The 26,210-nt window shown below is 50.5% G+C and overlaps 4 long non-coding RNA genes across 4 annotated transcripts; all 4 read left to right on the forward strand.

Moving 5' to 3' along the window:
- Positions 1-481: 481 nt before the first annotated feature.
- LOC133548014 (uncharacterized) lies at positions 482-6,431 on the forward strand. Its single transcript, XR_009805702.1, has 7 exons — positions 482-1,158; positions 1,913-4,526; positions 4,604-4,909; positions 4,990-5,080; positions 5,170-5,295; positions 5,405-5,675; positions 5,763-6,431. It is a non-coding gene; the product is annotated as an uncharacterized LOC133548014 (long non-coding RNA).
- Positions 6,432-7,010: 579 nt separating this feature from the next.
- Positions 7,011-12,960, forward strand: LOC133548012 (uncharacterized). Its single transcript, XR_009805700.1, has 7 exons — positions 7,011-7,687; positions 8,442-11,055; positions 11,133-11,438; positions 11,519-11,609; positions 11,699-11,824; positions 11,934-12,204; positions 12,292-12,960. It is a non-coding gene; the product is annotated as an uncharacterized LOC133548012 (long non-coding RNA).
- Positions 12,961-13,539: 579 nt separating this feature from the next.
- Positions 13,540-19,489, forward strand: LOC133548011 (uncharacterized). Its single transcript, XR_009805699.1, has 7 exons — positions 13,540-14,216; positions 14,971-17,584; positions 17,662-17,967; positions 18,048-18,138; positions 18,228-18,353; positions 18,463-18,733; positions 18,821-19,489. It is a non-coding gene; the product is annotated as an uncharacterized LOC133548011 (long non-coding RNA).
- A 579-nt stretch (positions 19,490-20,068) lies between these two features.
- On the forward strand, positions 20,069-26,018 carry LOC133548010 (uncharacterized). The gene is made up of 7 exons (XR_009805698.1): positions 20,069-20,745; positions 21,500-24,113; positions 24,191-24,496; positions 24,577-24,667; positions 24,757-24,882; positions 24,992-25,262; positions 25,350-26,018. It is a non-coding gene; the product is annotated as an uncharacterized LOC133548010 (long non-coding RNA).
- The last annotated feature ends 192 nt before the right edge of the window (positions 26,019-26,210 follow it).

A 26,210-nucleotide genomic window follows, 5' to 3' on the forward strand; every position in this document is an offset into this window, starting at 1 on the left:
GGGTTGGTGACCGCTGGCCTGATCCCGGTTGTTAAGGTGAGTTCCATGTTGGTAATGGTTTGTGGTTGGATGTCTTTATTAACATTATTTTGATGGTGCACAATTTTAATAATGTTATAAATGATTTTAGCTTTGAGGCTAAAATCGACATCCTGATTGTCAGGGGGAATTTCCCTGGGGGGGCGGTTAGTGTCAACATTCCTGGTAATGTTGGGGCGTTGACCCCGTCCAAAACCAGGTTTGTCAGTCCTGTAAGTCCTCCTGGGATTGGGAGGCTCATAGTGTGCAGGTCTGAAATTTACCCTGTTTTTTTGGGGTCTATTATGTGCAGGATATTGGAAATATTGAGGTTGGTGGCCTCTGAAAAAATTGTTTTTATTTTTTTGAAATGTATTGTGTTGATTTTCCCACCGTGGGGCACCATAACGCTTGCCACGCCGGCCGCTGTTACTCCTGTCACGAGAGGCGTTGCCCTGGCGACGTGTGTTGTTGGTGGAGTAAACATGGCGGCGTGTGTTGCGTGTGGGGTAATCGCGGCGACGTGCGTCGCGTGTAGGGTAGTCCCGGCGACGTGCGTCGCGTGTGGGGTAGTCCCGACCACGTACGTCACGTCTCTCACGCGATCGGTTGCCGTAGCGACGCGTGTCGCTGCGGAGGCGCGCCCGCTCGTCCTCCTCCTCTGCAGGATAGCCACGCAGCACCTCCGCGTAGCTCCTACGAGGCGGTTGTTGACGATGGTCCGCAAAATGATAATCTCCATCATCATAGCGGCCGTATTGTTGTTGAGGACGAGGGGGCGGAGTCATCTCGCGCCGCGATCGCTGTTTACGTCCGCGAGGACGGACGAGGACCCATTCCTCGTCATGCCACGCCGCCATTTTTCGACAACCGACAATGATATATAATATAAAATAGGTTTTGTGTGTAAAAATATAATAGGAATGAAGGTAGGTAGGTAGAAAGAAAAAATAAATCGATAGAAAAGAAATGAAATAGAAAGACTCCGGCGCGCTTCAGTGACGTCACGTCAGCGCAAACCGGATGTCCTTCGAAAAAAACCACAGAAGAAGAAGACCAGCTTCTTCGAAGGAAAAATAATAATATAAAGAAAATAAACAACTAAGGGCGGTTCTATGAAGAACGATGGAATACTCCAAGGTAAGGAGTTTAATAAATAAAATTAAATAATAAAAGCGTGTAAACTGAACGTAAATTAGCGAATCGTCGACGGACTTTTCGCCTCGTGGGAAGAGTTCCGCACGGCAAAAAAGAGAGAAAGGAGGAAAGGTAGAGAAAGTAGTGAAAAAGGTGAAAAGCTAATAAATTGCAAGTCTCTGATAATGCAACGTTTCGGCACGAATGTGCCTTCTTCAGGCTGAGACTTGTCTAAATGTAAAATAGGAAATAAAAGCGTCGGCTAGTGTGCAATGAGAGAGATGTTGCTCGTTCGATGGTTGGCTGTAGACTGAGGCTGATTGGCTGCTGAGAGTGAGGTGGAGTCGTAGCTGGCGAAAAATAAACAGAAAAGTTTTGAGCGATGCAAACTGCTCAGCTAAAATCATCCATGCAGCAATAATTGGCACCCAGTAACAGCATTGACCATGTATATGGTCTATTATATTATATATTATTATTAATAGTGAATAAATAAATAAAATAAAATAAAATAAAATTAAATAGGCAAAAATAGAAAATAATAAGATAAAAATAAGGAAAATTCACTATTAATAGCACAACAAAACTGAGCCGAGAAAAACTGTAATTGTGACTCCAAACGGAGTTCGAACAAGTCCAAAATATTTTTTTGGAGAAATTTTTTAAAGGTTTTTTAGTATTTTTTTGTATTTTTATTAGGTTTTTTGATTTTTTTGGAGATTTTAAATATTTTTGTATTTTTTTGGTATTTTTTCAGGTCGTTGGAGTACAGGGACATCCGGAGCACTCCCTGCGCCGGGTACGTCCGTGTAGCTAGGTCCATGACCCTGTAACCAAGGTAAGTATTTTAGTATTGTTTCTGTGTCTTTTTGCCGTCGTTGGAGTAAAGGACCACGTCCGTTACCCAAGGTGAGAGACATGACAATGAAGGTAAGTATTTTTGATGTTGTTGTCCTATGTTCCTTCTTTGATTTTGTTATTGTTTTTTACAGGTACTCGTGGGAAGACCAGGACCTCCGGGGCATCCCCTACGCCAGAGACGTCCGGATTCCCAGGTAAGTAGTGAGGTAAGTATTATTACCAGAAATGATGTGTATATTGGTGCGGATGAGAGGTGGAACCAGGAGGGTCCCCAATGGGCGGAGCGCGAGCCGTGTGTGGACCAGAGGCACAGGCGGGTTAGGGTTGGGGTTGGGGTTGGGGTTAGGGTTAGAGTTAGGAGTTAGGGTTAGGTATAAAGAGAAGGAGAGATGGGTAGGTGTTAGGTGTAAAGAAAAGAGAGATGGGTAGGTTTTAGGAGTGAAAAAGGAGAGTGGTTAGGGTTAGGGTAAGGGGTGGGGGAAGGGCGATAAAAGAGTGTAAAAAAAGAATATAAGAGGGGTGTGCACGGTCCGTCTATGGCCCAGCGGGCTCGCACTCACGCCTCATTGAGGCCCCCCGGATGCTCAGTCCCCAATTTGACAATCCAGAGGCGTTCCGCCCGCCTGCGTTGGGCGGTACTCCATCTGGAGTTGCTCTGGATGACGCATGCTCGGACAGAAGCCCACCCGTGCTGGATAAAATGTTGCACCAGGTGGGTGGTGGTGTTCTTCTGCCGAGTGATGTTATGTTTATGCTGGTGAAAACGGGTGGCGATGGTGTTACCCGTTTCACCCACATACATAATATGGCATCGCTGGCAGAGGATGACATACACGCAGTTTTGGGTGTGAGCGTCACCCCTGCACAGCGGCCGGAAGATCTTGCCGTTCTGGCGGTTGAGCAGCCAAGGGATGTGCCGCACGGGGGCACTGCTCCGGCTCGGGGGTGGATCTCTAGGAGAGGAGATCCGTGCCCTAACCAACAAATCACCCAGGTTGGGATTTTTACGGTAGGCAGAAACCAAGTAGTGGTCCTGAAGTCTGCCGCTAGTTTCCACGAAGGCCTTAAAATTGTCCTTAATGTTTTTGGCCACCTGTACCGCCGCAGGTGAAAAGGTCGTGATTAGTGGGATCATGGATTGACCAGGGGGAGGCTTCTTCGGGTCCAGGAAGCACCTGTGCTGCTCCCTGAGGAATGACCTAGAATATCCCCTCTTCCTCAGGGCAGCGAACAGGACCCCCATGGCCGTAACAAAGTCCTCCCGCCTGGTGCAGATCCGGTGAAATCTCAGTAACTGAGACTTGACCAAACCCGCATAGGTGTGGCGGGGGTGGAAGCTCCTTTTATGGAGGAGAGCATGGGTGTCAGTCTGTTTGAAAAATACTTTGATGTCTAGATGGTGTGTGGCGGCAAAGTCGGGGCCCTTGAAGGTGGTTGTGTCCAGGAAGTCCACAGACGTAGGGCTAGTGGTGGATTTGATGGTGATACTGGGGTTGTGAGTGTTCAAGGTGTGGAGGAACACCTCAAACTCCTGCATGGAGTGGGTCCACACCCCCCAGATATCATCTAAGTAGCGGAAATAATGTAGGGGCTTGATACTGCAGGCAGCGAGGGCGGAAGTCTCCCATTCGGCCATGAAGATGTTCGCGTAGGCTGGGGCAAACTTCTTCCCCATGGCCGTGCCCTTGATTTGTAGGTAAAAACGGCCGTAAAATTCAAAGTCATTTCTTCTGAGGTTAATATCGAGAAGCTGCAGGAGTTCTTTCTCGGGCCTGCTAACATCCCGATATTTGTGAAAAATATTTTTTACGGCTTGGATGCCTTGGTCGATGTCTATGTTGGTGTATAAGCTGTCTATGTCAATGGTGAATAGAGTGGCATCTTGGGGAATAACTAGGTTTTTGATTTTTTCGATGAAGTCGTATGTGTCCTTAAGGTAGCTGTCATGTCGGGTAGAGAGCGGGGTAAGATAGAAGTCAATATATTCTGCCGTTCTGTAAGTCTCGCTGCCGCAGTCGGAAACAATCGGCCTGCCTGGGGGAATTTCATGGGGTCGGCTCCACTTGTGTGGCTCTTTGTGTATTTTGGGGAGCAGGTAAAACCTGCGGGGCCGGGGGTCCGCTTCGCCCAAAAGGTAAGTCTTTTGTTTGTCGTTAATAAATCGTTTTTTAAGCAAATTTTTGATAATGTGGTCTGTCATGGGAATAGTTTGGGGGTAAATGGGTGTGGTCAAAGGTAAGTAATAAGTCGTGTCGTTCAACTGTCTGGTGCCCTCCCAGACATATTGAGACCTATCCATAATCACCACTGCGCTTCCCTTGTCTGCCGGTTTTATGACAATGTCTTTATTGTTTTTGAGGCTGTGGAGGGCCTCAGTTTCGTCCCGGGTGAGGTTGGGCGCCACCGTGAGGGCGCAACCCGACAGGAGCGATGGGTGTTGATCCGCCCGGACCAGCATGTGGACCTCCGGAGGTAGCAAACCCGGTGAGGGCTCCCATTCGGACCTCGAGGTGAAAGGTCGCGGCCCGAGGGACCCTTGCTTTTCATAATACACTGCCAATTTAATACTCCTATGGTATTCCTGCAGGTCGTATTTGACTTGATGGTGCCACTCGGGACTGAGGTTGACGGACGGGACAAAAGTGAGGCCTTTGTCGAGGAGGGAGCGCTGCGAGGAGGTGAGTATAAAGTGTTTTGATAAGTTTACGATGTTATTGTTGGTGGTGGTGTTGTTGTTGTTGTTGTTGTTGTTGTTGTTGTTTGTGTTTCCCCCCCGACAGGTCGGGTTTTTGGGGACGCCAAGTTTAAATGGTGCAGCCAGTGCTTCAGCATGTGCTTGGCAGTCTCCTCAGTCCAGTGCAGGTTATCCCTTCCTGTAGCAAACTCATCATGGGTGAGTGCCGGGATGAAGTGATAATTTTTGTGTATATAAGTGTTTATTTTTTGGAGGTTGTTTTTGTGTTCCTCGGGCAGGGCTTCCGAGAAATTAATCAGGGGGATAAAGATTTCGGCGTTGGGGAAGACCGTTTTGGCCACCTTGAGGGCCCTTTGAATTTGCTTAAAGGTGGTGGCCTTCGGATTTTGTTCCTTGTTATTAAGGCCGAAAGATAACACTACCATCTCCACTTCGACACTAATTTTTGTTTTTTCAAGGATGGCCTCTGCATGCCGAAAGTTGGCGCCTGGGTAGCTGTCCATCTGAAGGTCCTGGAGACGGACAGGTGGAAGACGACTGATGTTGGAGTCACCAATCACCAGGACCTTCTTGTCGACAGACAGGTGCCAATCAACTAATTTGCGCGTTGTACTAATGTGCCTGGTAGGGCCCCTACGCGGACTAATTGGTGTGTTTAACTGAGTGGTATCTGTGTCCTCTGTCGGCTGGGAGGCCGAAGTGCCGGTTCTAGGCCCTTTCCGGATTCCCGAAAAAAATTGGGACCAGCTGGGACCCGCTTCAGGAACCGGAGTACGTGGAGGAGGAGTGTCCACGAGGGGCACGTCCGGAAGAGGCGCGTCCGGGAGGGGCGCGTCCAGGAGGGAGGCCGTCGGTGAGGGTGGTCCCGGTGGGCCAGAACTAAGTTGAGACCAACTAGGAGGCGTGTCAGGGGGCAGCTGGGACCACCCTGGAGGCACCTGAGGGGATGACGCCGGCTGCTCAGGTAGGAAGTTGGAAGTGTCTGGCTGGCCAGGCGTCCCTTGTGCACTGTCCGCCACATGGACTAGAACTAATGGATTTTGTTCCCCAGATGGCGGTGGCGCGTCCGAGACCGCAGGAGGGACCCTGACTTCGGTCTCGACCCGCGAATGCGGCCCGGGTGGCGGGACCAGGGGAGCCTCGACAATGGAATTGTCGGGAGGACTGCTGCAGGGCTCCTGGGGTCGTGCCATTCTCTGGGGCCTGGATGGTGCTGTGGCCAGAGAAGAAGGTGACAAAACCGGGAAGGGGACCGGGGTGACAGGTCCCCTAGGACCCGGAACCGGTTCCACCACCGGGGACCAGTCCCCGACCACCGGATCGGTCATGGTGGACGCCGTGGCGCGCGCAGGAGCGTGCAGGGTTGGAACCGCCAGCGGCATGGTGGACACCGTGGCGCGCGCAGGAGCGTGCAGGGTTTGAACCGGCAGGGTTGGACCCGGCAGGGGCCGCAAGGGTTGCACCGGGGGGTGCACTGCATCCACCACCATTCGGGTGCTGGACGGGTCCAAGCGGACTGGTGACCCCGTCTGCTGCGATCGTGCGGGACTCCCCCCCTCGTCCACGGCACGAGCGTCGACACAGATCGAGATCACCAGACCCTCGGCCAGCCGAAGTGTCTCGGCGGTCAATCTGCGTCCCAGGTGTGTCCTGGCCCACGCCGAGGCCACCTGGAACGGGTCCTGCCAGTTTTGTCCAATAAAGACACTCAATTTACTAATTTCAGTTTGCAGCGCTTTATTGTAATGATCTCTGAGTATTTTGACTGTTGTTTGTGCCCAATTATGTGCATTGTTTTTAATTAAGGCTTCCGTGTCCGGGTTGGTGACCGCTGGCCTGATCCCGGTTGTTAAGGTGAGTTCCATGTTGGTAATGGTTTGTGGTTGGATGTCTTTATTAACATTATTTTGATGGTGCACAATTTTAATAATGTTATAAATGATTTTAGCTTTGAGGCTAAAATCGACATCCTGATTGTCAGGGGGAATTTCCCTGGGGGGGCGGTTAGTGTCAACATTCCTGGTAATGTTGGGGCGTTGACCCCGTCCAAAACCAGGTTTGTCAGTCCTGTAAGTCCTCCTGGGATTGGGAGGCTCATAGTGTGCAGGTCTGAAATTTACCCTGTTTTTTTGGGGTCTATTATGTGCAGGATATTGGAAATATTGAGGTTGGTGGCCTCTGAAAAAATTGTTTTTATTTTTTTGAAATGTATTGTGTTGATTTTCCCACCGTGGGGCACCATAACGCTTGCCACGCCGGCCGCTGTTACTCCTGTCACGAGAGGCGTTGCCCTGGCGACGTGTGTTGTTGGTGGAGTAAACATGGCGGCGTGTGTTGCGTGTGGGGTAATCGCGGCGACGTGCGTCGCGTGTAGGGTAGTCCCGGCGACGTGCGTCGCGTGTGGGGTAGTCCCGACCACGTACGTCACGTCTCTCACGCGATCGGTTGCCGTAGCGACGCGTGTCGCTGCGGAGGCGCGCCCGCTCGTCCTCCTCCTCTGCAGGATAGCCACGCAGCACCTCCGCGTAGCTCCTACGAGGCGGTTGTTGACGATGGTCCGCAAAATGATAATCTCCATCATCATAGCGGCCGTATTGTTGTTGAGGACGAGGGGGCGGAGTCATCTCGCGCCGCGATCGCTGTTTACGTCCGCGAGGACGGACGAGGACCCATTCCTCGTCATGCCACGCCGCCATTTTTCGACAACCGACAATGATATATAATATAAAATAGGTTTTGTGTGTAAAAATATAATAGGAATGAAGGTAGGTAGGTAGAAAGAAAAAATAAATCGATAGAAAAGAAATGAAATAGAAAGACTCCGGCGCGCTTCAGTGACGTCACGTCAGCGCAAACCGGATGTCCTTCGAAAAAAACCACAGAAGAAGAAGACCAGCTTCTTCGAAGGAAAAATAATAATATAAAGAAAATAAACAACTAAGGGCGGTTCTATGAAGAACGATGGAATACTCCAAGGTAAGGAGTTTAATAAATAAAATTAAATAATAAAAGCGTGTAAACTGAACGTAAATTAGCGAATCGTCGACGGACTTTTCGCCTCGTGGGAAGAGTTCCGCACGGCAAAAAAGAGAGAAAGGAGGAAAGGTAGAGAAAGTAGTGAAAAAGGTGAAAAGCTAATAAATTGCAAGTCTCTGATAATGCAACGTTTCGGCACGAATGTGCCTTCTTCAGGCTGAGACTTGTCTAAATGTAAAATAGGAAATAAAAGCGTCGGCTAGTGTGCAATGAGAGAGATGTTGCTCGTTCGATGGTTGGCTGTAGACTGAGGCTGATTGGCTGCTGAGAGTGAGGTGGAGTCGTAGCTGGCGAAAAATAAACAGAAAAGTTTTGAGCGATGCAAACTGCTCAGCTAAAATCATCCATGCAGCAATAATTGGCACCCAGTAACAGCATTGACCATGTATATGGTCTATTATATTATATATTATTATTAATAGTGAATAAATAAATAAAATAAAATAAAATAAAATTAAATAGGCAAAAATAGAAAATAATAAGATAAAAATAAGGAAAATTCACTATTAATAGCACAACAAAACTGAGCCGAGAAAAACTGTAATTGTGACTCCAAACGGAGTTCGAACAAGTCCAAAATATTTTTTTGGAGAAATTTTTTAAAGGTTTTTTAGTATTTTTTTGTATTTTTATTAGGTTTTTTGATTTTTTTGGAGATTTTAAATATTTTTGTATTTTTTTGGTATTTTTTCAGGTCGTTGGAGTACAGGGACATCCGGAGCACTCCCTGCGCCGGGTACGTCCGTGTAGCTAGGTCCATGACCCTGTAACCAAGGTAAGTATTTTAGTATTGTTTCTGTGTCTTTTTGCCGTCGTTGGAGTAAAGGACCACGTCCGTTACCCAAGGTGAGAGACATGACAATGAAGGTAAGTATTTTTGATGTTGTTGTCCTATGTTCCTTCTTTGATTTTGTTATTGTTTTTTACAGGTACTCGTGGGAAGACCAGGACCTCCGGGGCATCCCCTACGCCAGAGACGTCCGGATTCCCAGGTAAGTAGTGAGGTAAGTATTATTACCAGAAATGATGTGTATATTGGTGCGGATGAGAGGTGGAACCAGGAGGGTCCCCAATGGGCGGAGCGCGAGCCGTGTGTGGACCAGAGGCACAGGCGGGTTAGGGTTGGGGTTGGGGTTGGGGTTAGGGTTAGAGTTAGGAGTTAGGGTTAGGTATAAAGAGAAGGAGAGATGGGTAGGTGTTAGGTGTAAAGAAAAGAGAGATGGGTAGGTTTTAGGAGTGAAAAAGGAGAGTGGTTAGGGTTAGGGTAAGGGGTGGGGGAAGGGCGATAAAAGAGTGTAAAAAAAGAATATAAGAGGGGTGTGCACGGTCCGTCTATGGCCCAGCGGGCTCGCACTCACGCCTCATTGAGGCCCCCCGGATGCTCAGTCCCCAATTTGACAATCCAGAGGCGTTCCGCCCGCCTGCGTTGGGCGGTACTCCATCTGGAGTTGCTCTGGATGACGCATGCTCGGACAGAAGCCCACCCGTGCTGGATAAAATGTTGCACCAGGTGGGTGGTGGTGTTCTTCTGCCGAGTGATGTTATGTTTATGCTGGTGAAAACGGGTGGCGATGGTGTTACCCGTTTCACCCACATACATAATATGGCATCGCTGGCAGAGGATGACATACACGCAGTTTTGGGTGTGAGCGTCACCCCTGCACAGCGGCCGGAAGATCTTGCCGTTCTGGCGGTTGAGCAGCCAAGGGATGTGCCGCACGGGGGCACTGCTCCGGCTCGGGGGTGGATCTCTAGGAGAGGAGATCCGTGCCCTAACCAACAAATCACCCAGGTTGGGATTTTTACGGTAGGCAGAAACCAAGTAGTGGTCCTGAAGTCTGCCGCTAGTTTCCACGAAGGCCTTAAAATTGTCCTTAATGTTTTTGGCCACCTGTACCGCCGCAGGTGAAAAGGTCGTGATTAGTGGGATCATGGATTGACCAGGGGGAGGCTTCTTCGGGTCCAGGAAGCACCTGTGCTGCTCCCTGAGGAATGACCTAGAATATCCCCTCTTCCTCAGGGCAGCGAACAGGACCCCCATGGCCGTAACAAAGTCCTCCCGCCTGGTGCAGATCCGGTGAAATCTCAGTAACTGAGACTTGACCAAACCCGCATAGGTGTGGCGGGGGTGGAAGCTCCTTTTATGGAGGAGAGCATGGGTGTCAGTCTGTTTGAAAAATACTTTGATGTCTAGATGGTGTGTGGCGGCAAAGTCGGGGCCCTTGAAGGTGGTTGTGTCCAGGAAGTCCACAGACGTAGGGCTAGTGGTGGATTTGATGGTGATACTGGGGTTGTGAGTGTTCAAGGTGTGGAGGAACACCTCAAACTCCTGCATGGAGTGGGTCCACACCCCCCAGATATCATCTAAGTAGCGGAAATAATGTAGGGGCTTGATACTGCAGGCAGCGAGGGCGGAAGTCTCCCATTCGGCCATGAAGATGTTCGCGTAGGCTGGGGCAAACTTCTTCCCCATGGCCGTGCCCTTGATTTGTAGGTAAAAACGGCCGTAAAATTCAAAGTCATTTCTTCTGAGGTTAATATCGAGAAGCTGCAGGAGTTCTTTCTCGGGCCTGCTAACATCCCGATATTTGTGAAAAATATTTTTTACGGCTTGGATGCCTTGGTCGATGTCTATGTTGGTGTATAAGCTGTCTATGTCAATGGTGAATAGAGTGGCATCTTGGGGAATAACTAGGTTTTTGATTTTTTCGATGAAGTCGTATGTGTCCTTAAGGTAGCTGTCATGTCGGGTAGAGAGCGGGGTAAGATAGAAGTCAATATATTCTGCCGTTCTGTAAGTCTCGCTGCCGCAGTCGGAAACAATCGGCCTGCCTGGGGGAATTTCATGGGGTCGGCTCCACTTGTGTGGCTCTTTGTGTATTTTGGGGAGCAGGTAAAACCTGCGGGGCCGGGGGTCCGCTTCGCCCAAAAGGTAAGTCTTTTGTTTGTCGTTAATAAATCGTTTTTTAAGCAAATTTTTGATAATGTGGTCTGTCATGGGAATAGTTTGGGGGTAAATGGGTGTGGTCAAAGGTAAGTAATAAGTCGTGTCGTTCAACTGTCTGGTGCCCTCCCAGACATATTGAGACCTATCCATAATCACCACTGCGCTTCCCTTGTCTGCCGGTTTTATGACAATGTCTTTATTGTTTTTGAGGCTGTGGAGGGCCTCAGTTTCGTCCCGGGTGAGGTTGGGCGCCACCGTGAGGGCGCAACCCGACAGGAGCGATGGGTGTTGATCCGCCCGGACCAGCATGTGGACCTCCGGAGGTAGCAAACCCGGTGAGGGCTCCCATTCGGACCTCGAGGTGAAAGGTCGCGGCCCGAGGGACCCTTGCTTTTCATAATACACTGCCAATTTAATACTCCTATGGTATTCCTGCAGGTCGTATTTGACTTGATGGTGCCACTCGGGACTGAGGTTGACGGACGGGACAAAAGTGAGGCCTTTGTCGAGGAGGGAGCGCTGCGAGGAGGTGAGTATAAAGTGTTTTGATAAGTTTACGATGTTATTGTTGGTGGTGGTGTTGTTGTTGTTGTTGTTGTTGTTGTTGTTGTTTGTGTTTCCCCCCCGACAGGTCGGGTTTTTGGGGACGCCAAGTTTAAATGGTGCAGCCAGTGCTTCAGCATGTGCTTGGCAGTCTCCTCAGTCCAGTGCAGGTTATCCCTTCCTGTAGCAAACTCATCATGGGTGAGTGCCGGGATGAAGTGATAATTTTTGTGTATATAAGTGTTTATTTTTTGGAGGTTGTTTTTGTGTTCCTCGGGCAGGGCTTCCGAGAAATTAATCAGGGGGATAAAGATTTCGGCGTTGGGGAAGACCGTTTTGGCCACCTTGAGGGCCCTTTGAATTTGCTTAAAGGTGGTGGCCTTCGGATTTTGTTCCTTGTTATTAAGGCCGAAAGATAACACTACCATCTCCACTTCGACACTAATTTTTGTTTTTTCAAGGATGGCCTCTGCATGCCGAAAGTTGGCGCCTGGGTAGCTGTCCATCTGAAGGTCCTGGAGACGGACAGGTGGAAGACGACTGATGTTGGAGTCACCAATCACCAGGACCTTCTTGTCGACAGACAGGTGCCAATCAACTAATTTGCGCGTTGTACTAATGTGCCTGGTAGGGCCCCTACGCGGACTAATTGGTGTGTTTAACTGAGTGGTATCTGTGTCCTCTGTCGGCTGGGAGGCCGAAGTGCCGGTTCTAGGCCCTTTCCGGATTCCCGAAAAAAATTGGGACCAGCTGGGACCCGCTTCAGGAACCGGAGTACGTGGAGGAGGAGTGTCCACGAGGGGCACGTCCGGAAGAGGCGCGTCCGGGAGGGGCGCGTCCAGGAGGGAGGCCGTCGGTGAGGGTGGTCCCGGTGGGCCAGAACTAAGTTGAGACCAACTAGGAGGCGTGTCAGGGGGCAGCTGGGACCACCCTGGAGGCACCTGAGGGGATGACGCCGGCTGCTCAGGTAGGAAGTTGGAAGTGTCTGGCTGGCCAGGCGTCCCTTGTGCACTGTCCGCCACATGGACTAGAACTAATGGATTTTGTTCCCCAGATGGCGGTGGCGCGTCCGAGACCGCAGGAGGGACCCTGACTTCGGTCTCGACCCGCGAATGCGGCCCGGGTGGCGGGACCAGGGGAGCCTCGACAATGGAATTGTCGGGAGGACTGCTGCAGGGCTCCTGGGGTCGTGCCATTCTCTGGGGCCTGGATGGTGCTGTGGCCAGAGAAGAAGGTGACAAAACCGGGAAGGGGACCGGGGTGACAGGTCCCCTAGGACCCGGAACCGGTTCCACCACCGGGGACCAGTCCCCGACCACCGGATCGGTCATGGTGGACGCCGTGGCGCGCGCAGGAGCGTGCAGGGTTGGAACCGCCAGCGGCATGGTGGACACCGTGGCGCGCGCAGGAGCGTGCAGGGTTTGAACCGGCAGGGTTGGACCCGGCAGGGGCCGCAAGGGTTGCACCGGGGGGTGCACTGCATCCACCACCATTCGGGTGCTGGACGGGTCCAAGCGGACTGGTGACCCCGTCTGCTGCGATCGTGCGGGACTCCCCCCCTCGTCCACGGCACGAGCGTCGACACAGATCGAGATCACCAGACCCTCGGCCAGCCGAAGTGTCTCGGCGGTCAATCTGCGTCCCAGGTGTGTCCTGGCCCACGCCGAGGCCACCTGGAACGGGTCCTGCCAGTTTTGTCCAATAAAGACACTCAATTTACTAATTTCAGTTTGCAGCGCTTTATTGTAATGATCTCTGAGTATTTTGACTGTTGTTTGTGCCCAATTATGTGCATTGTTTTTAATTAAGGCTTCCGTGTCCGGGTTGGTGACCGCTGGCCTGATCCCGGTTGTTAAGGTGAGTTCCATGTTGGTAATGGTTTGTGGTTGGATGTCTTTATTAACATTATTTTGATGGTGCACAATTTTAATAATGTTATAAATGATTTTAGCTTTGAGGCTAAAATCGACATCCTGATTGTCAGGGGGAATTTCCCTGGGGGGGCGGTTAGTGTCAACATTCCTGGTAATGTTGGGGCGTTGACCCCGTCCAAAACCAGGTTTGTCAGTCCTGTAAGTCCTCCTGGGATTGGGAGGCTCATAGTGTGCAGGTCTGAAATTTACCCTGTTTTTTTGGGGTCTATTATGTGCAGGATATTGGAAATATTGAGGTTGGTGGCCTCTGAAAAAATTGTTTTTATTTTTTTGAAATGTATTGTGTTGATTTTCCCACCGTGGGGCACCATAACGCTTGCCACGCCGGCCGCTGTTACTCCTGTCACGAGAGGCGTTGCCCTGGCGACGTGTGTTGTTGGTGGAGTAAACATGGCGGCGTGTGTTGCGTGTGGGGTAATCGCGGCGACGTGCGTCGCGTGTAGGGTAGTCCCGGCGACGTGCGTCGCGTGTGGGGTAGTCCCGACCACGTACGTCACGTCTCTCACGCGATCGGTTGCCGTAGCGACGCGTGTCGCTGCGGAGGCGCGCCCGCTCGTCCTCCTCCTCTGCAGGATAGCCACGCAGCACCTCCGCGTAGCTCCTACGAGGCGGTTGTTGACGATGGTCCGCAAAATGATAATCTCCATCATCATAGCGGCCGTATTGTTGTTGAGGACGAGGGGGCGGAGTCATCTCGCGCCGCGATCGCTGTTTACGTCCGCGAGGACGGACGAGGACCCATTCCTCGTCATGCCACGCCGCCATTTTTCGACAACCGACAATGATATATAATATAAAATAGGTTTTGTGTGTAAAAATATAATAGGAATGAAGGTAGGTAGGTAGAAAGAAAAAATAAATCGATAGAAAAGAAATGAAATAGAAAGACTCCGGCGCGCTTCAGTGACGTCACGTCAGCGCAAACCGGATGTCCTTCGAAAAAAACCACAGAAGAAGAAGACCAGCTTCTTCGAAGGAAAAATAATAATATAAAGAAAATAAACAACTAAGGGCGGTTCTATGAAGAACGATGGAATACTCCAAGGTAAGGAGTTTAATAAATAAAATTAAATAATAAAAGCGTGTAAACTGAACGTAAATTAGCGAATCGTCGACGGACTTTTCGCCTCGTGGGAAGAGTTCCGCACGGCAAAAAAGAGAGAAAGGAGGAAAGGTAGAGAAAGTAGTGAAAAAGGTGAAAAGCTAATAAATTGCAAGTCTCTGATAATGCAACGTTTCGGCACGAATGTGCCTTCTTCAGGCTGAGACTTGTCTAAATGTAAAATAGGAAATAAAAGCGTCGGCTAGTGTGCAATGAGAGAGATGTTGCTCGTTCGATGGTTGGCTGTAGACTGAGGCTGATTGGCTGCTGAGAGTGAGGTGGAGTCGTAGCTGGCGAAAAATAAACAGAAAAGTTTTGAGCGATGCAAACTGCTCAGCTAAAATCATCCATGCAGCAATAATTGGCACCCAGTAACAGCATTGACCATGTATATGGTCTATTATATTATATATTATTATTAATAGTGAATAAATAAATAAAATAAAATAAAATAAAATTAAATAGGCAAAAATAGAAAATAATAAGATAAAAATAAGGAAAATTCACTATTAATAGCACAACAAAACTGAGCCGAGAAAAACTGTAATTGTGACTCCAAACGGAGTTCGAACAAGTCCAAAATATTTTTTTGGAGAAATTTTTTAAAGGTTTTTTAGTATTTTTTTGTATTTTTATTAGGTTTTTTGATTTTTTTGGAGATTTTAAATATTTTTGTATTTTTTTGGTATTTTTTCAGGTCGTTGGAGTACAGGGACATCCGGAGCACTCCCTGCGCCGGGTACGTCCGTGTAGCTAGGTCCATGACCCTGTAACCAAGGTAAGTATTTTAGTATTGTTTCTGTGTCTTTTTGCCGTCGTTGGAGTAAAGGACCACGTCCGTTACCCAAGGTGAGAGACATGACAATGAAGGTAAGTATTTTTGATGTTGTTGTCCTATGTTCCTTCTTTGATTTTGTTATTGTTTTTTACAGGTACTCGTGGGAAGACCAGGACCTCCGGGGCATCCCCTACGCCAGAGACGTCCGGATTCCCAGGTAAGTAGTGAGGTAAGTATTATTACCAGAAATGATGTGTATATTGGTGCGGATGAGAGGTGGAACCAGGAGGGTCCCCAATGGGCGGAGCGCGAGCCGTGTGTGGACCAGAGGCACAGGCGGGTTAGGGTTGGGGTTGGGGTTGGGGTTAGGGTTAGAGTTAGGAGTTAGGGTTAGGTATAAAGAGAAGGAGAGATGGGTAGGTGTTAGGTGTAAAGAAAAGAGAGATGGGTAGGTTTTAGGAGTGAAAAAGGAGAGTGGTTAGGGTTAGGGTAAGGGGTGGGGGAAGGGCGATAAAAGAGTGTAAAAAAAGAATATAAGAGGGGTGTGCACGGTCCGTCTATGGCCCAGCGGGCTCGCACTCACGCCTCATTGAGGCCCCCCGGATGCTCAGTCCCCAATTTGACAATCCAGAGGCGTTCCGCCCGCCTGCGTTGGGCGGTACTCCATCTGGAGTTGCTCTGGATGACGCATGCTCGGACAGAAGCCCACCCGTGCTGGATAAAATGTTGCACCAGGTGGGTGGTGGTGTTCTTCTGCCGAGTGATGTTATGTTTATGCTGGTGAAAACGGGTGGCGATGGTGTTACCCGTTTCACCCACATACATAATATGGCATCGCTGGCAGAGGATGACATACACGCAGTTTTGGGTGTGAGCGTCACCCCTGCACAGCGGCCGGAAGATCTTGCCGTTCTGGCGGTTGAGCAGCCAAGGGATGTGCCGCACGGGGGCACTGCTCCGGCTCGGGGGTGGATCTCTAGGAGAGGAGATCCGTGCCCTAACCAACAAATCACCCAGGTTGGGATTTTTACGGTAGGCAGAAACCAAGTAGTGGTCCTGAAGTCTGCCGCTAGTTTCCACGAAGGCCTTAAAATTGTCCTTAATGTTTTTGGCCACCTGTACCGCCGCAGGTGAAAAGGTCGTGATTAGTGGGATCATGGATTGACCAGGGGGAGGCTTCTTCGGGTCCAGGAAGCACCTGTGCTGCTCCCTGAGGAATGACCTAGAATATCCCCTCTTCCTCAGGGCAGCGAACAGGACCCCCATGGCCGTAACAAAGTCCTCCCGCCTGGTGCAGATCCGGTGAAATCTCAGTAACTGAGACTTGACCAAACCCGCATAGGTGTGGCGGGGGTGGAAGCTCCTTTTATGGAGGAGAGCATGGGTGTCAGTCTGTTTGAAAAATACTTTGATGTCTAGATGGTGTGTGGCGGCAAAGTCGGGGCCCTTGAAGGTGGTTGTGTCCAGGAAGTCCACAGACGTAGGGCTAGTGGTGGATTTGATGGTGATACTGGGGTTGTGAGTGTTCAAGGTGTGGAGGAACACCTCAAACTCCTGCATGGAGTGGGTCCACACCCCCCAGATATCATCTAAGTAGCGGAAATAATGTAGGGGCTTGATACTGCAGGCAGCGAGGGCGGAAGTCTCCCATTCGGCCATGAAGATGTTCGCGTAGGCTGGGGCAAACTTCTTCCCCATGGCCGTGCCCTTGATTTGTAGGTAAAAACGGCCGTAAAATTCAAAGTCATTTCTTCTGAGGTTAATATCGAGAAGCTGCAGGAGTTCTTTCTCGGGCCTGCTAACATCCCGATATTTGTGAAAAATATTTTTTACGGCTTGGATGCCTTGGTCGATGTCTATGTTGGTGTATAAGCTGTCTATGTCAATGGTGAATAGAGTGGCATCTTGGGGAATAACTAGGTTTTTGATTTTTTCGATGAAGTCGTATGTGTCCTTAAGGTAGCTGTCATGTCGGGTAGAGAGCGGGGTAAGATAGAAGTCAATATATTCTGCCGTTCTGTAAGTCTCGCTGCCGCAGTCGGAAACAATCGGCCTGCCTGGGGGAATTTCATGGGGTCGGCTCCACTTGTGTGGCTCTTTGTGTATTTTGGGGAGCAGGTAAAACCTGCGGGGCCGGGGGTCCGCTTCGCCCAAAAGGTAAGTCTTTTGTTTGTCGTTAATAAATCGTTTTTTAAGCAAATTTTTGATAATGTGGTCTGTCATGGGAATAGTTTGGGGGTAAATGGGTGTGGTCAAAGGTAAGTAATAAGTCGTGTCGTTCAACTGTCTGGTGCCCTCCCAGACATATTGAGACCTATCCATAATCACCACTGCGCTTCCCTTGTCTGCCGGTTTTATGACAATGTCTTTATTGTTTTTGAGGCTGTGGAGGGCCTCAGTTTCGTCCCGGGTGAGGTTGGGCGCCACCGTGAGGGCGCAACCCGACAGGAGCGATGGGTGTTGATCCGCCCGGACCAGCATGTGGACCTCCGGAGGTAGCAAACCCGGTGAGGGCTCCCATTCGGACCTCGAGGTGAAAGGTCGCGGCCCGAGGGACCCTTGCTTTTCATAATACACTGCCAATTTAATACTCCTATGGTATTCCTGCAGGTCGTATTTGACTTGATGGTGCCACTCGGGACTGAGGTTGACGGACGGGACAAAAGTGAGGCCTTTGTCGAGGAGGGAGCGCTGCGAGGAGGTGAGTATAAAGTGTTTTGATAAGTTTACGATGTTATTGTTGGTGGTGGTGTTGTTGTTGTTGTTGTTGTTGTTGTTGTTGTTTGTGTTTCCCCCCCGACAGGTCGGGTTTTTGGGGACGCCAAGTTTAAATGGTGCAGCCAGTGCTTCAGCATGTGCTTGGCAGTCTCCTCAGTCCAGTGCAGGTTATCCCTTCCTGTAGCAAACTCATCATGGGTGAGTGCCGGGATGAAGTGATAATTTTTGTGTATATAAGTGTTTATTTTTTGGAGGTTGTTTTTGTGTTCCTCGGGCAGGGCTTCCGAGAAATTAATCAGGGGGATAAAGATTTCGGCGTTGGGGAAGACCGTTTTGGCCACCTTGAGGGCCCTTTGAATTTGCTTAAAGGTGGTGGCCTTCGGATTTTGTTCCTTGTTATTAAGGCCGAAAGATAACACTACCATCTCCACTTCGACACTAATTTTTGTTTTTTCAAGGATGGCCTCTGCATGCCGAAAGTTGGCGCCTGGGTAGCTGTCCATCTGAAGGTCCTGGAGACGGACAGGTGGAAGACGACTGATGTTGGAGTCACCAATCACCAGGACCTTCTTGTCGACAGACAGGTGCCAATCAACTAATTTGCGCGTTGTACTAATGTGCCTGGTAGGGCCCCTACGCGGACTAATTGGTGTGTTTAACTGAGTGGTATCTGTGTCCTCTGTCGGCTGGGAGGCCGAAGTGCCGGTTCTAGGCCCTTTCCGGATTCCCGAAAAAAATTGGGACCAGCTGGGACCCGCTTCAGGAACCGGAGTACGTGGAGGAGGAGTGTCCACGAGGGGCACGTCCGGAAGAGGCGCGTCCGGGAGGGGCGCGTCCAGGAGGGAGGCCGTCGGTGAGGGTGGTCCCGGTGGGCCAGAACTAAGTTGAGACCAACTAGGAGGCGTGTCAGGGGGCAGCTGGGACCACCCTGGAGGCACCTGAGGGGATGACGCCGGCTGCTCAGGTAGGAAGTTGGAAGTGTCTGGCTGGCCAGGCGTCCCTTGTGCACTGTCCGCCACATGGACTAGAACTAATGGATTTTGTTCCCCAGATGGCGGTGGCGCGTCCGAGACCGCAGGAGGGACCCTGACTTCGGTCTCGACCCGCGAATGCGGCCCGGGTGGCGGGACCAGGGGAGCCTCGACAATGGAATTGTCGGGAGGACTGCTGCAGGGCTCCTGGGGTCGTGCCATTCTCTGGGGCCTGGATGGTGCTGTGGCCAGAGAAGAAGGTGACAAAACCGGGAAGGGGACCGGGGTGACAGGTCCCCTAGGACCCGGAACCGGTTCCACCACCGGGGACCAGTCCCCGACCACCGGATCGGTCATGGTGGACGCCGTGGCGCGCGCAGGAGCGTGCAGGGTTGGAACCGCCAGCGGCATGGTGGACACCGTGGCGCGCGCAGGAGCGTGCAGGGTTTGAACCGGCAGGGTTGGACCCGGCAGGGGCCGCAAGGGTTGCACCGGGGGGTGCACTGCATCCACCACCATTCGGGTGCTGGACGGGTCCAAGCGGACTGGTGACCCCGTCTGCTGCGATCGTGCGGGACTCCCCCCCTCGTCCACGGCACGAGCGTCGACACAGATCGAGATCACCAGACCCTCGGCCAGCCGAAGTGTCTCGGCGGTCAATCTGCGTCCCAGGTGTGTCCTGGCCCACGCCGAGGCCACCTGGAACGGGTCCTGCCAGTTTTGTCCAATAAAGACACTCAATTTACTAATTTCAGTTTGCAGCGCTTTATTGTAATGATCTCTGAGTATTTTGACTGTTGTTTGTGCCCAATTATGTGCATTGTTTTTAATTAAGGCTTCCGTGTCCGGGTTGGTGACCGCTGGCCTGATCCCGGTTGTTAAGGTGAGTTCCATGTTGGTAATGGTTTGTGGTTGGATGTCTTTATTAACATTATTTTGATGGTGCACAATTTTAATAATGTTATAAATGATTTTAGCTTTGAGGCTAAAATCGACATCCTGATTGTCAGGGGGAATTTCCCTGGGGGGGCGGTTAGTGTCAACATTCCTGGTAATGTTGGGGCGTTGACCCCGTCCAAAACCAGGTTTGTCAGTCCTGTAAGTCCTCCTGGGATTGGGAGGCTCATAGTGTGCAGGTCTGAAATTTACCCTGTTTTTTTGGGGTCTATTATGTGCAGGATATTGGAAATATTGAGGTTGGTGGCCTCTGAAAAAATTGTTTTTATTTTTTTGAAATGTATTGTGTTGATTTTCCCACCGTGGGGCACCATAACGCTTGCCACGCCGGCCGCTGTTACTCCTGTCACGAGAGGCGTTGCCCTGGCGACGTGTGTTGTTGGTGGAGTAAACATGGCGGCGTGTGTTGCGTGTGGGGTAATCGCGGCGACGTGCGTCGCGTGTAGGGTAGTCCCGGCGACGTGCGTCGCGTGTGGGGTAGTCCCGACCACGTACGTCACGTCTCTCACGCGATCGGTTGCCGTAGCGACGCGTGTCGCTGCGGAGGCGCGCCCGCTCGTCCTCCTCCTCTGCAGGATAGCCACGCAGCACCTCCGCGTAGCTCCTACGAGGCGGTTGTTGACGATGGTCCGCAAAATGATAATCTCCATCATCATAGCGGCCGTATTGTTGTTGAGGACGAGGGGGCGGAGTCATCTCGCGCCGCGATCGCTGTTTACGTCCGCGAGGACGGACGAGGACCCATTCCTCGTCATGCCACGCCGCCATTTTTCGACAACCGACAATGATATATAATATAAAATAGGTTTTGTGTGTAAAAATATAATAGGAATGAAGGTAGGTAGGTAGAAAGAAAAAATAAATCGATAGAAAAGAAATGAAATAGAAAGACTCCGGCGCGCTTCAGTGACGTCACGTCAGCGCAAACCGGATGTCCTTCGAAAAAAACCACAGAAGAAGAAGACCAGCTTCTTCGAAGGAAAAATAATAATATAAAGAAAATAAACAACTAAGGGCGGTTCTATGAAGAACGATGGAATACTCCAAGGTAAGGAGTTTAATAAATAAAATTAAATAATAAAAGCGTGTAAACTGAACGTAAATTAGCGAATCGTCGACGGACTTTTCGCCTCGTGGGAAGAGTTCCGCACGGCAAAAAAGAGAGAAAGGAGGAAAGGTAGAGAAAGTAGTGAAAAAGGTGAAAAGCTAATAAATTGCAAGTCTCTGATAATGCAACGTTTCGGCACGAATGTGCCTTCTTCAGGCTGAGACTTGTCTAAATGTAAAATAGGAAATAAAAGCGTCGGCTAGTGTGCAATGAGAGAGATGTTGCTCGTTCGATGGTTGGCTGTAGACTGAGGCTGATTGGCTGCTGAGAGTGAGGTGGAGTCGTAGCTGGCGAAAAATAAACAGAAAAGTTTTGAGCGATGCAAACTGCTCAGCTAAAATCATCCATGCAGCAATAATTGGCACCCAGTAACAGCATTGACCATGTATATGGTCTATTATATTATATATTATTATTAATAGTGAATAAATAAATAAAATAAAATAAAATAAAATTAAATAGGCAAAAATAGAAAATAATAAGATAAAAATAAGGAAAATTCACTATTAATAGCACAACAAAACTGAGCCGAGAAAAACTGTAATTGTGACTCCAAACGGAGTTCGAACAAGTCCAAAATATTTTTTTGGAGAAATTTTTTAAAGGTTTTTTAGTATTTTTTTGTATTTTTATTAGGTTTTTTGATTTTTTTGGAGATTTTAAATATTTTTGTATTTTTTTGGTATTTTTTCAGGTCGTTGGAGTACAGGGACATCCGGAGCACTCCCTGCGCCGGGTACGTCCGTGTAGCTAGGTCCATGACCCTGTAACCAAGGTAAGTATTTTAGTATTGTTTCTGTGTCTTTTTGCCGTCGTTGGAGTAAAGGACCACGTCCGTTACCCAAGGTGAGAGACATGACAATGAAGGTAAGTATTTTTGATGTTGTTGTCCTATGTTCCTTCTTTGATTTTGTTATTGTTTTTTACAGGTACTCGTGGGAAGACCAGGACCTCCGGGGCATCCCCTACGCCAGAGACGTCCGGATTCCCAGGTAAGTAGTGAGGTAAGTATTATTACCAGAAATGATGTGTATATTGGTGCGGATGAGAGGTGGAACCAGGAGGGTCCCCAATGGGCGGAGCGCGAGCCGTGTGTGGACCAGAGGCACAGGCGGGTTAGGGTTGGGGTTGGGGTTGGGGTTAGGGTTAGAGTTAGGAGTTAGGGTTAGGTATAAAGAGAAGGAGAGATGGGTAGGTGTTAGGTGTAAAGAAAAGAGAGATGGGTAGGTTTTAGGAGTGAAAAAGGAGAGTGGTTAGGGTTAGGGTAAGGGGTGGGGGAAGGGCGATAAAAGAGTGTAAAAAAAGAATATAAGAGGGGTGTGCACGGTCCGTCTATGGCCCAGCGGGCTCGCACTCACGCCTCATTGAGGCCCCCCGGATGCTCAGTCCCCAATTTGACAATCCAGAGGCGTTCCGCCCGCCTGCGTTGGGCGGTACTCCATCTGGAGTTGCTCTGGATGACGCATGCTCGGACAGAAGCCCACCCGTGCTGGATAAAATGTTGCACCAGGTGGGTGGTGGTGTTCTTCTGCCGAGTGATGTTATGTTTATGCTGGTGAAAACGGGTGGCGATGGTGTTACCCGTTTCACCCACATACATAATATGGCATCGCTGGCAGAGGATGACATACACGCAGTTTTGGGTGTGAGCGTCACCCCTGCACAGCGGCCGGAAGATCTTGCCGTTCTGGCGGTTGAGCAGCCAAGGGATGTGCCGCACGGGGGCACTGCTCCGGCTCGGGGGTGGATCTCTAGGAGAGGAGATCCGTGCCCTAACCAACAAATCACCCAGGTTGGGATTTTTACGGTAGGCAGAAACCAAGTAGTGGTCCTGAAGTCTGCCGCTAGTTTCCACGAAGGCCTTAAAATTGTCCTTAATGTTTTTGGCCACCTGTACCGCCGCAGGTGAAAAGGTCGTGATTAGTGGGATCATGGATTGACCAGGGGGAGGCTTCTTCGGGTCCAGGAAGCACCTGTGCTGCTCCCTGAGGAATGACCTAGAATATCCCCTCTTCCTCAGGGCAGCGAACAGGACCCCCATGGCCGTAACAAAGTCCTCCCGCCTGGTGCAGATCCGGTGAAATCTCAGTAACTGAGACTTGACCAAACCCGCATAGGTGTGGCGGGGGTGGAAGCTCCTTTTATGGAGGAGAGCATGGGTGTCAGTCTGTTTGAAAAATACTTTGATGTCTAGATGGTGTGTGGCGGCAAAGTCGGGGCCCTTGAAGGTGGTTGTGTCCAGGAAGTCCACAGACGTAGGGCTAGTGGTGGATTTGATGGTGATACTGGGGTTGTGAGTGTTCAAGGTGTGGAGGAACACCTCAAACTCCTGCATGGAGTGGGTCCACACCCCCCAGATATCATCTAAGTAGCGGAAATAATGTAGGGGCTTGATACTGCAGGCAGCGAGGGCGGAAGTCTCCCATTCGGCCATGAAGATGTTCGCGTAGGCTGGGGCAAACTTCTTCCCCATGGCCGTGCCCTTGATTTGTAGGTAAAAACGGCCGTAAAATTCAAAGTCATTTCTTCTGAGGTTAATATCGAGAAGCTGCAGGAGTTCTTTCTCGGGCCTGCTAACATCCCGATATTTGTGAAAAATATTTTTTACGGCTTGGATGCCTTGGTCGATGTCTATGTTGGTGTATAAGCTGTCTATGTCAATGGTGAATAGAGTGGCATCTTGGGGAATAACTAGGTTTTTGATTTTTTCGATGAAGTCGTATGTGTCCTTAAGGTAGCTGTCATGTCGGGTAGAGAGCGGGGTAAGATAGAAGTCAATATATTCTGCCGTTCTGTAAGTCTCGCTGCCGCAGTCGGAAACAATCGGCCTGCCTGGGGGAATTTCATGGGGTCGGCTCCACTTGTGTGGCTCTTTGTGTATTTTGGGGAGCAGGTAAAACCTGCGGGGCCGGGGGTCCGCTTCGCCCAAAAGGTAAGTCTTTTGTTTGTCGTTAATAAATCGTTTTTTAAGCAAATTTTTGATAATGTGGTCTGTCATGGGAATAGTTTGGGGGTAAATGGGTGTGGTCAAAGGTAAGTAATAAGTCGTGTCGTTCAACTGTCTGGTGCCCTCCCAGACATATTGAGACCTATCCATAATCACCACTGCGCTTCCCTTGTCTGCCGGTTTTATGACAATGTCTTTATTGTTTTTGAGGCTGTGGAGGGCCTCAGTTTCGTCCCGGGTGAGGTTGGGCGCCACCGTGAGGGCGCAACCCGACAGGAGCGATGGGTGTTGATCCGCCCGGACCAGCATGTGGACCTCCGGAGGTAGCAAACCCGGTGAGGGCTCCCATTCGGACCTCGAGGTGAAAGGTCGCGGCCCGAGGGACCCTTGCTTTTCATAATACACTGCCAATTTAATACTCCTATGGTATTCCTGCAGGTCGTATTTGACTTGATGGTGCCACTCGGGACTGAGGTTGACGGACGGGACAAAAGTGAGGCCTTTGTCGAGGAGGGAGCGCTGCGAGGAGGTGAGTATAAAGTGTTTTGATAAGTTTACGATGTTATTGTTGGTGGTGGTGTTGTTGTTGTTGTTGTTGTTGTTGTTGTTGTTTGTGTTTCCCCCCCGACAGGTCGGGTTTTTGGGGACGCCAAGTTTAAATGGTGCAGCCAGTGCTTCAGCATGTGCTTGGCAGTCTCCTCAGTCCAGTGCAGGTTATCCCTTCCTGTAGCAAACTCATCATGGGTGAGTGCCGGGATGAAGTGATAATTTTTGTGTATATAAGTGTTTATTTTTTGGAGGTTGTTTTTGTGTTCCTCGGGCAGGGCTTCCGAGAAATTAATCAGGGGGATAAAGATTTCGGCGTTGGGGAAGACCGTTTTGGCCACCTTGAGGGCCCTTTGAATTTGCTTAAAGGTGGTGGCCTTCGGATTTTGTTCCTTGTTATTAAGGCCGAAAGATAACACTACCATCTCCACTTCGACACTAATTTTTGTTTTTTCAAGGATGGCCTCTGCATGCCGAAAGTTGGCGCCTGGGTAGCTGTCCATCTGAAGGTCCTGGAGACGGACAGGTGGAAGACGACTGATGTTGGAGTCACCAATCACCAGGACCTTCTTGTCGACAGACAGGTGCCAATCAACTAATTTGCGCGTTGTACTAATGTGCCTGGTAGGGCCCCTACGCGGACTAATTGGTGTGTTTAACTGAGTGGTATCTGTGTCCTCTGTCGGCTGGGAGGCCGAAGTGCCGGTTCTAGGCCCTTTCCGGATTCCCGAAAAAAATTGGGACCAGCTGGGACCCGCTTCAGGAACCGGAGTACGTGGAGGAGGAGTGTCCACGAGGGGCACGTCCGGAAGAGGCGCGTCCGGGAGGGGCGCGTCCAGGAGGGAGGCCGTCGGTGAGGGTGGTCCCGGTGGGCCAGAACTAAGTTGAGACCAACTAGGAGGCGTGTCAGGGGGCAGCTGGGACCACCCTGGAGGCACCTGAGGGGATGACGCCGGCTGCTCAGGTAGGAAGTTGGAAGTGTCTGGCTGGCCAGGCGTCCCTTGTGCACTGTCCGCCACATGGACTAGAACTAATGGATTTTGTTCCCCAGATGGCGGTGGCGCGTCCGAGACCGCAGGAGGGACCCTGACTTCGGTCTCGACCCGCGAATGCGGCCCGGGTGGCGGGACCAGGGGAGCCTCGACAATGGAATTGTCGGGAGGACTGCTGCAGGGCTCCTGGGGTCGTGCCATTCTCTGGGGCCTGGATGGTGCTGTGGCCAGAGAAGAAGGTGACAAAACCGGGAAGGGGACCGGGGTGACAGGTCCCCTAGGACCCGGAACCGGTTCCACCACCGGGGACCAGTCCCCGACCACCGGATCGGTCATGGTGGACGCCGTGGCGCGCGCAGGAGCGTGCAGGGTTGGAACCGCCAGCGGCATGGTGGACACCGTGGCGCGCGCAGGAGCGTGCAGGGTTTGAACCGGCAGGGTTGGACCCGGCAGGGGCCGCAAGGGTTGCACCGGGGGGTGCACTGCATCCACCACCATTCGGGTGCTGGACGGGTCCAAGCGGACTGGTGACCCCGTCTGCTGCGATCGTGCGGGACTCCCCCCCTCGTCCACGGCACGAGCGTCGACACAGATCGAGATCACCAGACCCTCGGCCAGCCGAAGTGTCTCGGCGGTCAATCTGCGTCCCAGGTGTGTCCTGGCCCACGCCGAGGCCACCTGGAACGGGTCCTGCCAGTTTTGTCCAATAAAGACACTCAATTTACTAATTTCAGTTTGCAGCGCTTTATTGTAATGATCTCTGAGTATTTTGACTGTTGTTTGTGCCCAATTATGTGCATTGTTTTTAATTAAGGCTTCCGTGTCCGGGTTGGTGACCGCTGGCCTGATCCCGGTTGTTAAGGTGAGTTCCATGTTGGTAATGGTTTGTGGTTGGATGTCTTTATTAACATTATTTTGAT

Source organism: Nerophis ophidion, unplaced genomic scaffold (assembly GCF_033978795.1).
Source record: "Nerophis ophidion isolate RoL-2023_Sa unplaced genomic scaffold, RoL_Noph_v1.0 HiC_scaffold_331, whole genome shotgun sequence".
Lineage (NCBI taxonomy): Eukaryota > Metazoa > Chordata > Actinopteri > Syngnathiformes > Syngnathidae > Nerophis > Nerophis ophidion.